Here is a 12500-nt window from a genome sequence, read left to right as displayed (position 1 = left end):
CTCACCTCTCACCCCGCCCCGCCCCGGCCCGCCTCGCCCCGCCCCTCCTCCTCCCCACCTGAAGTCTACAAGAGCAGGGGAAGGAAAAAAGCAATATTAGCACTTTCCGTTTCCTCACCTGCCTCCTTCCCCTCCACCCCACTCTCTTTTCGCCTCCCCTTCCTCCTCCTCCTCTTCTTCTCTACCATCTCTTCTTCATCTCGTCTTTAAATATTCTGTCTTTCTTATCTTTTTTCTTTCTATCTACGTGTGTTTCTTCGTTTCTCCTTTATCTTCTTCCTCCTCCTCCTCCTCCTCCTCCTCCTCCTCCTCCGTTTTTTCTTCCTTCTCTTCCCTACATTTTTCTCTCCTCTTCACATCATTTTCACTCAAAATAATTCTCAATTTTCTTCTCTTGTTTACATGTACTGTTTTTTTATGTTTCTCTCCATCATATTTCTTCTTCTCTTCTCTATTGTCTTTTTTTCTTTCATTCCCTCTTCACATCTTTTCTTTTCTTATCCATGAGCTTCTTTTTTTATGCTTCTCCTTCTCTTCTTCTTCTTCTTCCTCCTTCCCCTCCTCCTCCTCCTTCTCTTTTATTTCTCTCTTTCGTCCTCCTACTCAGATCATCCTCATTCTTCCTTTTTTTTTCCTTCATGTCGATTTTCTTTCCCTCCTCCTCCTCCTCCTCCTCCTCCTCCTCCTCCTCCTCCTCCTCCTCCTCCTCCTCCTCCTCCTCCTCCTCCTTCCGGTATGCGGGTGATCATAGCTCACCTCAGGGAAATTGACCACCCTGCCGTGCATAGTCTCAGGCCACCCTTGGACAAGGTGTTAACCTGGTAAGTCCCCCGGGCCAGGGTTACGGTGAAGCCACTGGGCAGCAGCAGTGGTGGATTGGACTGCAGGCAGATGATCCCTTGACGGGACAATGGCTGGAGTTCCAAGGTCCTAGTTAGCTGGACCATGCCTTAGCTTTAGTTAGCTGGGGGCTGCGGTTTAGAGAAGTGTGGCGGTCTCTACACTAATTTAGCCTCCCTGGGAACCAGTTGTTGATGTGAGTCACCCGCCTCTCCCTTGCTAATGGCGGTCCTTTCATCTCTATCCTTCATAATGACTGGTTTCTCATTATTTTTCCATCCTTCTCTCATACTATACAAGGAATATTTCAGTTTCTTGGTCTCTCTGGAAGTGCGTCTGATAGTCTCTAGAGTCGGTGGAGAACACCTGGCGACAGGTGCCACCGGCCAGGCCTCGCAAGGGTCGCAGAGGTGTGTCAGACGTGGCTGAAGGTGGGGTTGGGTGCTGGTTCCGTTCCCCCATCTTGCCCACTTTGCCTAGAGTGACTACGCCGGCCCCACTCTATGGGACAGAACTGTGAGGACAATAGCTGCAAGCGCCGGGTTGTGAAAGTCTCACTCGTGTCCGAGACTCTAGGCAAGCGATTGGTCTTTATGGTATTTTCAAGACCCTGTGGGAGCTAACTCCCAGTGTTGGAGGCATCCAACACAGCAGTATCTGATTTCCATGCATAAACTCTTCATTTGCTCAATTTATGGTCACATCTTATCTGAAATTTCGAAAGTGCTCTGATTAATCAGTCATGCCTTCTCTTCTCAGACAATGCGAAGCCTGTCGTGGCAGGTTTGCCCCTCAATATTTTAGAAATTCTTCTGCCTGCAGGTTGTGTCACCTCAATAGCAAGGTAGAGAGACTCAACGAGAAATACGAGGAGAAGTGCAAGCAGTATGAGGACGTCGTGCAACAGCTAGAAGCACTAAAAGAGTTCGTTGTCTCTAATACAGGTTGCACCTCCACAGATGTTGTTCCTGCCATCCCTGACAGACCTGCCTCCTCCACTCTAGGGGCTCCTGCCCGCCCACATGCTGAGCTTGCAGAGTCACCATTCATATTAGTCAAAAATCGTGCCACCACCACTAATGTTAAAAACTTTTTGCCCATCTCAACACACAACAGGTACCAGATCCTAGCTGAAGAGGAGGAAGATGCACAAGAGACGAGACTGGTCGGAGACTCAATAGTCAGAGGTCAGCTCTCTGAGTTCTGTGGCAGGGCTCGTAGGACACGTAAGCGTCTTTGCATGCCTGGTGGACGCTTAGACGACATCACGGCAGCATGTGACGAGGCAGCCTGCGGATCTAACAATAACACCCTCTTTATTATTCACACAGGTACAAATGATGTTGAAAACACTAGGTCTGAAGAGCTCATGGAAAAGTTCAAGAAGATGATACAGCGCTTCAAAACTAAATCCAATAATATTATTGTTTCAGGTATCCTCCCCCGCATCAGGGCACCGGCTGTCTTCTACAACAGAGCCTTCAGCACTAACAGCCGTCTCCGTTCTCTTTGCACAGAGGAAGGTGTAGACTTTGTTAATCTATGGGACAACTTTCTCTATTTCAGCCGGATGGTTTACACCTAAATGGAATTGGAGCAGCACGACTTGGTAGACTCCTTAGTAATAAAGTTTCTATTTTCAGACCAAAAAACGACCAGCAAGATCGTGTAGCCCCAGGCTCTTAGTAGCCTCCTCGCACAACCCAACCTCCATGTGCAACACTATAAAAGCTTGCCTAATCAACGCTCGCAGCCTTAGAAATAAATTTTCAGATTTAGAAACCCTGGCAGCTGTAGAAAACTACCACATTATTGGTATTACTGAATCTTGGCTGAACTCTGCAAACAGAGACTTTCTTGCGGAATACAACTTGCCAGGTTATGAAATGTTCGGCAGTGAAAGAAAAGACAGGATAGGTGGTGGTGTATTGCTGTATGTAAAAGCCAGTCTTCAGCCAACCATACTAAAAAACGAAAAGATTAACAATATAGATTCAGTCTTCTTGCATTTAAGAGTACGTTCTAAGAAAACTGCTATAGGTCTTATTTATAGGCCTCCGGTTCACAATGTTTCCTCCGATAAGAATTTACGAGATCAAATCACTGAAATAAGTAACACTTTTGATACAGTCATCTGTGGAGACTTCAATCTACCTGTTAACTCATGGGGAAATCCACTTAACTCTCGCTCTGGTCACGACTTGTATAATAATTTATTAGAATGTTCCCTAAAGCAACACGTTCAAGGACCCACACGAGGTGACAACATATTAGATCTTGTTCTTTCAACAAACGATGACTTAATATCTAACGTTAATATTGGTCCTGAATTTAGTACAAGTGACCACAAGATTGTCTCCTTTAACATCAACCTTCAAGCATATAAGGACATTGTTAGCAACGAAAAAGTTTTCATATATAAAAAAGGAGACTACGACAGACTCAGGTCAATTCTTTCTGTCGCAGATTGGAACGCTGAACTTGGCGAAAGTAACATTGAGGAATCATGGGCGAAATTTAAGTACATTTTAGAAGATGCTGTGAAGATATGTATCCCTATGCGTAAAAGACGTCCATGCAAGAGAAATAAACCTAAATGGTGGACAAACAAGATTGAGTCACAACTATTGCAGAAAAATCGTGCCTACCGTAAATATTTGTCCTCTCAGAATGAGGCTGATAAACTAGAATACGACAGACTCCGACGCGAATCAAAAAAGCTCATTAGACAGAGTAAGAAAAATCTAGAAATGTATATTGCAAGCATTGCTAAATCCAATCCCAAAGAATTTTACAGTTACGTTCGAAATAAAAAAGTCATTACATCTCACATTAATCACATTACACTAGATAACGGTAATTTTGTCACCGGAGAAACTCAGATCGCGGACACACTGAATGATTATTTTGCTTCAATTTTTACAGAGGAAAATACTCATACAATCCCCGAACCACTCCTCATGCTCCACAACATAACCCCCTTAAGTGTCTGCGTTTTTCATGAAAACGAGATAATCACAGTAATTGATAAGATGAAAACTGACAAAGCCCCCGGCCCAGACGGTATTGCACCACGTGTCTTGAAAGAAGCTAAATTCCAAATTTGTAAGACCCTTTCGTTGCTTTTCACCAAATCATTTAACTGCGGTAAGGTTCCCGAGGATTGGAAGTTAGCTAACGTTACCCCTATAGAAAAGAAAGGTGATAATTCACTTCCAAGTAACTACAGACCTATCAGCCTTACATCTGTAGTATGTAAACTAATGGAAACAGTAATTCGCAATAATTTAGTGAACTTTCTAGAGGAAAATGATTTAATCAATGACTCGCAGCATGGCTTCCGAAACAGACGTTCTTGTCTAACTAATCTGCTTGATTTCTTTTATGATGTTTTCACCATGTACGACGAAACAAAGGCAGTAGATATAGTGTATCTAGATTTTCAAAAAGCTTTTGACAAAGTTCCCCATAAGCGGCTACTAGCTAAATTGAAGTCACATGGTATAAATGGAAAACTTTTCAATTGGCTTGAAGACTGGCTGTCTGAGAGAAAACAGCGCGTTGTTTTAAATGGTAAATTTTCAAACTGGCGAGAAGTTCTAAGTGGTGTACCACAGGGATCAGTGCTCGGCCCTGTTCTTTTCCTTATTTACGTTAATGATATCGATGAGGGCCTCACCTGCAAAGTATCTAAGTTCGCTGATGATACAAAAATAATGAATAAAGTAGTCACGTCTGAGGATAAAAGAAAATTACAATCTGATCTTGACCACTTAGCCACTTGGTCAGACAAGTGGCAGATGAGCTTCAATGTAGATAAATGTAAAGTGTTGCACATTGGTAATAACAACGATCACACTGATTACTTAATGAACGGTACCGAGCTTCTTAAGGTTAAGGAGGAAAAGGACTTGGGCGTTATAATTACCTCAGACCTCAAGTCAAGTAAACACTGCTCGGAAGTAGTTAAAACAGCAAATAAATTGGTTGGGTTTATTGGTAGGACTTTCGAATTCAAATCAGAAGGGGTAATTCTCACATTGTTTAATACACTTGTCCGACCTCTACTTGAGTATTGCGTCCAGTTCTGGTCACCCCATTACAGGAAAGATATAGACAAGCTGGAGAGAGTCCAAAGAAGAGTTACCAAGTTGATCCCACGACTGCGGAACAAGCCTTATGAGGAGCGCTTGAGGGAACTCAACTTGTTCAGTTTAGAGAAACGGCGAATGCGAGGTGACTAAATTGAATTGTTTAAGATGTGTCGGGGCTTTGATAACGTAAATGTAAACAACTATCTCATCATTGACAGTTCCAACACCACTCGAAATAATGGCTACAAGATTATAGGTAAGCGTTTCAGATCAGACGAGGCTAAGTATTATTTCTTTAATAGAATTGTAAATGTCTGGAACTCTCTCCCAGCACATATTGTCGATAGTAACACAATAGAAACTTTTAAACAAAGGTTGGACAATCACCTCGCAGCAACCCCTCATATAACGTACTTTGCGCCTACATAAATTTTTTTTTTTTTTTTTTTTTTTTTTAGTTACTGTAGTGAATAGTATAATTTCTCTTTCATCCTTTCCTATCACATCTTAGCCTTTCCTCCTCCCTATACTCTCCTGTTTTTCCTTCCTTGATCTCTAGTGTCCTCCATCCTCTAACTCTTAGAATCTGTAGTGGTAGTGGTAAAATAGACACACAGACAGCCTCGTTAGGCCCAGTAGGGCTGTTGCTGTCTGTTCTTTCCTTTGTATTCCTTTGTATTCCTCCTTTGGTCATCACCTCCCTTTCCTCCACTTGAATTCTCTCCCGCATCTCCTTAATTTCCACCTTTCCTTCTAGTCTCTACCCTTGGAATCCCTCCCCGACCCTTCTCCTCCTCCATCAACATCCCTCTTCCTCCTTTCCTCTCAATCTCTATTTCTCTTCGTATTTGTAATTTTTTCCCTACTCCTTGTCCTCCTCTTTTTTTTTCTTTTACATATCTTCTTCACCTCTCTTTCTTACATTTTCCACTTAAGATTGTTTTTTTTTTACTCTTCTCACCAAACGGTTCTTCTTTTCTTGTTCCTGTTCTTCGTCACTCTTGATCATCATTTTTAACTTCCCTTCCTTATGCCCTCCATCTCTGGGTCTTCTCTTTCACACTCTCCTTCAAAAAACACAACTTTCTCCTCCTCCTCCTCTTCCTCCCCCTCCTACAGTTTCCAGCCTTAGATATATTCCACCTCCTTCAAAAGCAGTTCTTCATCTTCCTCCCTCTCCTACAGTTTCCAGCCTTAGATATATTCCACCTCCTTCAAAAACAGTTCTTTATCTTCCTCCTCCTCCTCCTCCTCCTCCTCTTCCTCCTCCCCCAAATATCTACTCCGATGACAAAAACTGGAGGCGACCCGTTTGTTCCTCTCCTCGACTCTCCCTTTGGCCAACAAAACGAATCACTTGACACACACACACACACACACACACACACACACACACACACACACACACACACACAGTGAGTCATGAGCTGGTTTGCTTGTTCGGTTAAGACGACTGATAAACAATGAGAGAGAGAGAGAGAGAGAGAGAGAGAGAGAGAGAGAGAGAGAGAGAGAGAGAGAGAGAGAGAGAGAGAGAGAGAGGTGTTGTGTTCAGTGTATCCGTTACGAGTTTATCTTTATTTTGCAGAGTTTTGTGTGTGAGTGTGTGTGTGTGTGTGTGTGTGTGTGTGTGTGTGTGTGTGTGTGTGTGTGTGTGTGTGTGTGTGTGTGTGTGATGAAGGATGGTAAAAATGTCAAGCTTTGGGTAACAAAAAAACATTAAAAAAATCGTTCAAAAGCATAAATAAATAAATAAATAAATACAATAAAAAACAAATAAAACAATGAAAGAAAATAAAGAGGCAAATAAAAATAAAATAATAAATAAAGGCTTCCTTCTATGTCGTACTTAAAAAGAAAACGGGAGGAGAATGGAAAGAGACAGAATGTGTTAATGTGTTGTGTAATTGTCGGTAGTTATTTTTGTCTGTATCTGTTACAGATATGAAAGCCTGGTATTTTGTTGAATAAAGCTTGGAGTTGCCACCAAGCGTTTCAGTCTCATTACAGACACAACAAACGAGGACAAATAAAGGAAAAATAAAGATAACAAGAAATAAAAAAAAAAAAATATCAACACAAAGCAAAATATAACAACATTCATTGCACAATGATAAAAAAAAAAAAAAATCAATTAATTGACGTCATTCGAATTGTGAAAGTCTCCGCCGCGCATCCAATGACAAAATGTACAAGAGAAGATCAGGACACAGGCAAAATCGCACCTCAAGACAGAGCAAGAGAAAAGAAGAAAAAAATAGATAAAGTAAATAAAATAAGATACAGAAACATGACAGATTGCAGACATAAAAAAAAAAGAAAAAAGCATTTTAACCCTTTCACTGTTAGACAAATTTTCTTCTTTAATACCTATAACTTTTTAGAGGCTATTTTTGTACTAAGCCAAGTAAGGTATTTTTATTCTGGCACCTTGGAAATGCTGTGAGAGAGGGAAAAAAAAAAAAAAAACAGAAGGAAAAAGGGAAAACTCATATCCTATACCATTTCCATAAGAGTAATAATGGGTATTTTCATGTAATAATGGGTATTTTCATGTAATAATGGGTATTTTCATTCATTCATTTTCATTCGTGGGTTGCAAGAAAAGAAGATATTTTTTCTATATCATTCTTTTTTTTCTTTTTTTTTTTTTTATATATTCTAAGTCAAAGTTGATTTACATTTCAGGTTCCTTTGATATTTCGAATAACAGATGCTTTCATTTCCACGTGACTTTGAAGGGGATGAAAGACATTGATTTTCTATATCATGAACAATGTTAATTACTTTTTCTGATTTATCTATTAATCCTGCACCTCAAGAATGAGTCAAACAGTGTGACAAACTTCACTTTCTCCCTGTGTGAAAGTATTCGAGAAACGTGATGAAAAAACGGCAGGGAATTTCATGAACATTGATCGAAGAAAAATCAATATATGAATGAAACAGTTGCTCTATGTCAAGGGTTTGCAAAGACCGAGAAGTGAGGATGGAACAGCACCAAGTAGTTGCCAATACTGATGGGGATTGAAGATGATGGATTTGGATTATGCCAAAAACTATGTCAACAAACATTTAAAAAAGAATGATAATGAACACGACAGCAATGATGATGAAAATTACTTCCTATTACCTCTAAACACACACACACACACACACACACACACACACACACACACACACACACACACACACACACACACACACATCAATTCAAATAAACCCAGTCCTTATTCCATCAATCAAAAACACACACAACACAAGAGTAAGAGTGAGAATACACTCCAACACGCCTTACACTGGACCAACAATTAATACATTCTTCATCTGACACTTAACGCACATCACTGAGAGAGAGAGAGAGAGAGAGAGAGAGAGAGAGAGAGAGAGAGAGAGAGAGAGAGAGAGAGAGAGAGAGAGAGAGAGAGAGAGAGAGAGAGAGAGAGAGGATGAGTCAAAGTTAATGTAAAGCTTTACGTTCTAATATCCAGACGTACGTTCGCCTCCATCATTCCAATTGCCTTGTGCTTATCTTGCTCTGGGTGTCATTATGAAAGGTTGGGATTCGATGGCGGGGGAGGTGAGTCGGTTGTCCTTTTTTTTTTTATTTATCTATTTATTTATTTATTATTATTATTACTATTATTTGTGTGTGTGTGTGTGTGTACAGCCTTAGGAGGGAGGGAGGGAGGTGAAGAAATAAGTAAAAAACAACGAAAGAAGAAAAAAAATAAAAGAAAGAAAGAAAGAAGGAAAATGAAAAAGAACCCACGACAAAAAGAAAACAGGAGAGGGAAAGGAAGAGAAAACGAAAGAAATTATGAAATAAAAAAAAAGTAAAGTGAAAAAAACATACGTACATACATTTCTACAGACAGACAAACGTACACACAAGCAAGACTGACAAAAAAAAACAAACAAAAAAAACACAGGCAAACAGACAGACAGACAGACAGACAGGCAAACAGACAGGCAGACAGACAGACAGACAGACAGACAGGCAAGGGAGCAGGCAGTTACATAGACATTAAAAAGACAAAACTCAAAAATAAAGAAAAAAAGAATTAAGAAAAAATAAAGAAAACTGCAGAAAAAAAAACACACACACTTTACTGTGAGTCTCTCCACTGTAGGTTTTTAATACCAGACGGGAAAATAAGAAAGTTTTGATGTTGACTGTGTAACTTGGGAGATATTAGCTGTGATGGAAGGCGGGGCTCACTGCTGTCCAGGTATCTTGCTTATACTAAGGCCTGCAGAGAGAGAGAGAGAGAGAGAGAGAGAGAGAGAATGAAGACTTAGTGCTCTTACACACGAGGACACTAGTGTACGCCACCGGTGTCGGACACTAGTGTATTTGCTCAAGACACCGCCTGGCAACTAGTGAGCCACTCACACACCTCAGTCGGAAGAATGGGGTAACTTTTGTGTGTAATAATGAATAAACTTGTATACGTAAGCACAGTAGATTCTTTACTTACCTTGTGAACATGTAATGAAACAGAAAATAAAAATAAACATAAAGGACTTACGTATTTCTTTCTTTTCTGAGAGGGGTTTCTCTTCAAAATCAGGAATGAGTATCACCATTATTGCATTCCAGCAGTTCTGCTTTTCTATCTTATTTGCATATCCCTCACAAGATGGGTCCCATAGTGCTGGTAGTTTTTCTATTTCACAAATGAGGTCCTCCGTGTTCAGCTTCTCCTCCACCATCTTCGAAATTGTCCTTGATAGGCCGTCTCCTTCCATCATGGGATGATGGTGGGTGTCAAACTGAGCATGAGAAGCTGGCCAGTGGGCAGCGGTGGCGGACACTGGTGGCTACGTGTGAAAGCTTCCATTTAAAAACAATGCTTTGCAGTGAGTGGCGGCAACCGTCAGTGTCCGCCACGTGTTGAGACACCGAAATATCTGTTGCCCGGAAGTTGTCTGCTTGGGACACAGCTGTTGCCTCGTGTGAAAGGCTCCATTTGATAATATGGGAGGCAACTAGTGTCCGACACCGGTGGCGGACACTAGTGTCCTCGTGTGTAAGAGCACTTAAACAGAGGAATCAACTTTGAATTTATACAAGAGAAAGTCACTGTGGAAAATAATAAAAGGTAGAGCGATTAAAGAGAGGAAGAATTCATGGTTTCTTGCATTACTGAGATTACTAAGATTCATTTCGCTGGATTACCAAAGAAAAAAAAATAAGAAAACTCGCTGCGGGAATGACGTATGGCGATTAAAAAATGGAAAACAAAATGTTTCCTACACTATTGTTACAACTATGAAATTTACCCTACATTGAAAAAAATAAATAAATAAAATAAGAAATAAAACAGAAACCCATTGCGGAAATAACAGATAGGACAGGAAAAAAATAAATAAATAAATGTTTGCTGCACTACTATTACAGCTAAGATTCTTTCCCATGCATTACAAAAAAAAAAAAAAAAGAAAAAAGAAAAAGGAAATCCACTACGGAAAAAACAGATACGGCGATTAACGAATGAAGAAAAAAATAAATGCCTCCTGCATTGCTGTGATTAATAACAGTCTATTTTAAGGCATTAAAAACAAATAAATTAATCAAACCATACAATATACACAAATAGGCCGCTGCGGAAACATCCATTCAACAATTACAGGAAAAAAAAAAAAAAGTAAAAGTTCCCACAATCTCTTACCACCAAGACTTTTTTTTTTTCCCCCAGATTATCACATTTTCCGTCAGGGATCTGAGGGGGCGGCGGAGCGTCATGAGGGGCCCCGCGCCAGCCATTACGCTCCCCCAAGGACTCAGCACAGAGGCAAGGGGAGGGAGCACTCGTATATTATTAGCGCCGCGGGGGATGAACGCTTCACTCATGCTTAATTAACACGCTTCCCGCTCAGGTGAAGACGAGAACCACCTGGACTGCTAAAGGGAGGGAAGTAAGAGCTCCTGTGAGTTATCAGGTGAGCAAAGACGCCATTTCAGCTTTGCAGGTAAACTCGCGAATCAGCAGAACTAATAATGTTGAGAAAGGCAGCAGTTCCATGCCACTCAGGTGTGCAATGAGATCGGGGCATTTTCCTCTGGTTAAGGAAGGTGGCATTTCAACTTTCCAGGTTGTTCATTCAGTTCTCAGACACGAGAGACTAGGTGACTTGTGAACTGAAGAAAGACAACTCCTATATTACTTAGGTGACCAATTTAAATAGAGCGCTTTTCTCGTCAACAAAGGTGGTATTTCAACTTTCTAGATAATTAAGTAATCAATTTTTTTTTTTTCAGATAAACACGAGAAACAAAACGATTAATGAACTGGAGAAAAACAAAAGTTCCATATTGGTAAGGTGAGCAATGTGAAAAAGCTACCAGCTATTTTCTCAGGTGAACAAAGATGGCATTTCAATTTCGCAGGTGAACAAGTTGAACCACGAGGAACATCATAACTAATAAACTGGAGACAGGCAGAATTTCTAAACCACTCAGGTGAACAATATGAACCAATCACAAGATACTTTTCAGGTGAACAAAGATGACATTTCAACTTTCCAGGTTAATAAATATATTCCTAATTATGCTTTTTCATCTTTCTGCGTCTTATATATAACAGAGGAACATCAAGACACCTAAGGAGTTAACTAAACTGACCAACCTATTCTGTCCGCCTCTCTAATGCGGGAGTTAACCAGTATTCTCAGTCATTCATCCCTTTCTCTGGTAAACTCTGGAACTCCCTGCCTGCTTCTGTATTTCCACTTTCCTCTGACTCGAATTCCTTAAAGAGGGAGGTTTCAAGACACTTATCCTTCAGTTTTTGACTACTGCTTTGGACACTTTTCTGGGAATGGCATCTCAGTTGGCTTTCATTTTTTTATTTATTTATTTATTTTTTTTTTTTTTGTTGCCCTTGGCCAGTGTCCCTCCTACGTAAAACAAGAAAAAAAAAACTTACGTTCCTTTTCTTCTCAAAGTTCATGAAAGCGAGAATGAAGGATATTTTGTTGTTTTCATTTTGCTCTCTGTATTTTTTGATCAGAGACATGAAGAGGTCAAAAAAAAAAAAAAAAAGCATATAAAACTTGTAAAATTAAGTGTTTTGCTTAGAACAGACTAAATTAAAGGAGACGCTGAATGAGAGAAAACACTGAACACCAAACGGCAGACAAGAGACAAGACAAGTAAGTAAGCATGAGAGCAAAAAATATTGTCAGGAAATGTAACCCAGCAACTCCCTGGTAACGGAGGAAAAAAAAAAAAAAAAAAAGAGAAAAAATGAGAAGTGTTGTGTTCTTCCACGCACCACAAGGAAAAAAGAGTCACTCAGGGATCACTTAACATATTAAAAACGACAATAACAACACCAACACGTCCACTACCCGACAAAACTCGCGGAAGTGAAGAGAAAGGGAGGGACAAATGGAGGAGGAAGAGTTGAAAGGGAGGCGGGAGTGGAGAAGTGGAGGGTTCTAGAAAGTGGGAGGAGGAGGAGGAGGAGGAGGAGGAGGAGGAGGAAGGACAGAAAGTTGTAAGAGGTGGAAGGGACAAAGAAGAGCAGTAAGTGAAAGGAAAAGTGAGGAGGAAGAATA

This window comes from Scylla paramamosain, unplaced genomic scaffold, assembly GCF_035594125.1.
Source record: "Scylla paramamosain isolate STU-SP2022 unplaced genomic scaffold, ASM3559412v1 Contig10, whole genome shotgun sequence".
In the NCBI taxonomy this organism is placed as follows: Eukaryota; Metazoa; Arthropoda; class Malacostraca; order Decapoda; family Portunidae; genus Scylla; species Scylla paramamosain.
The sequence above is the reverse complement of the archived record's forward strand: the minus strand, read 5'-3'. Positions refer to the sequence as shown.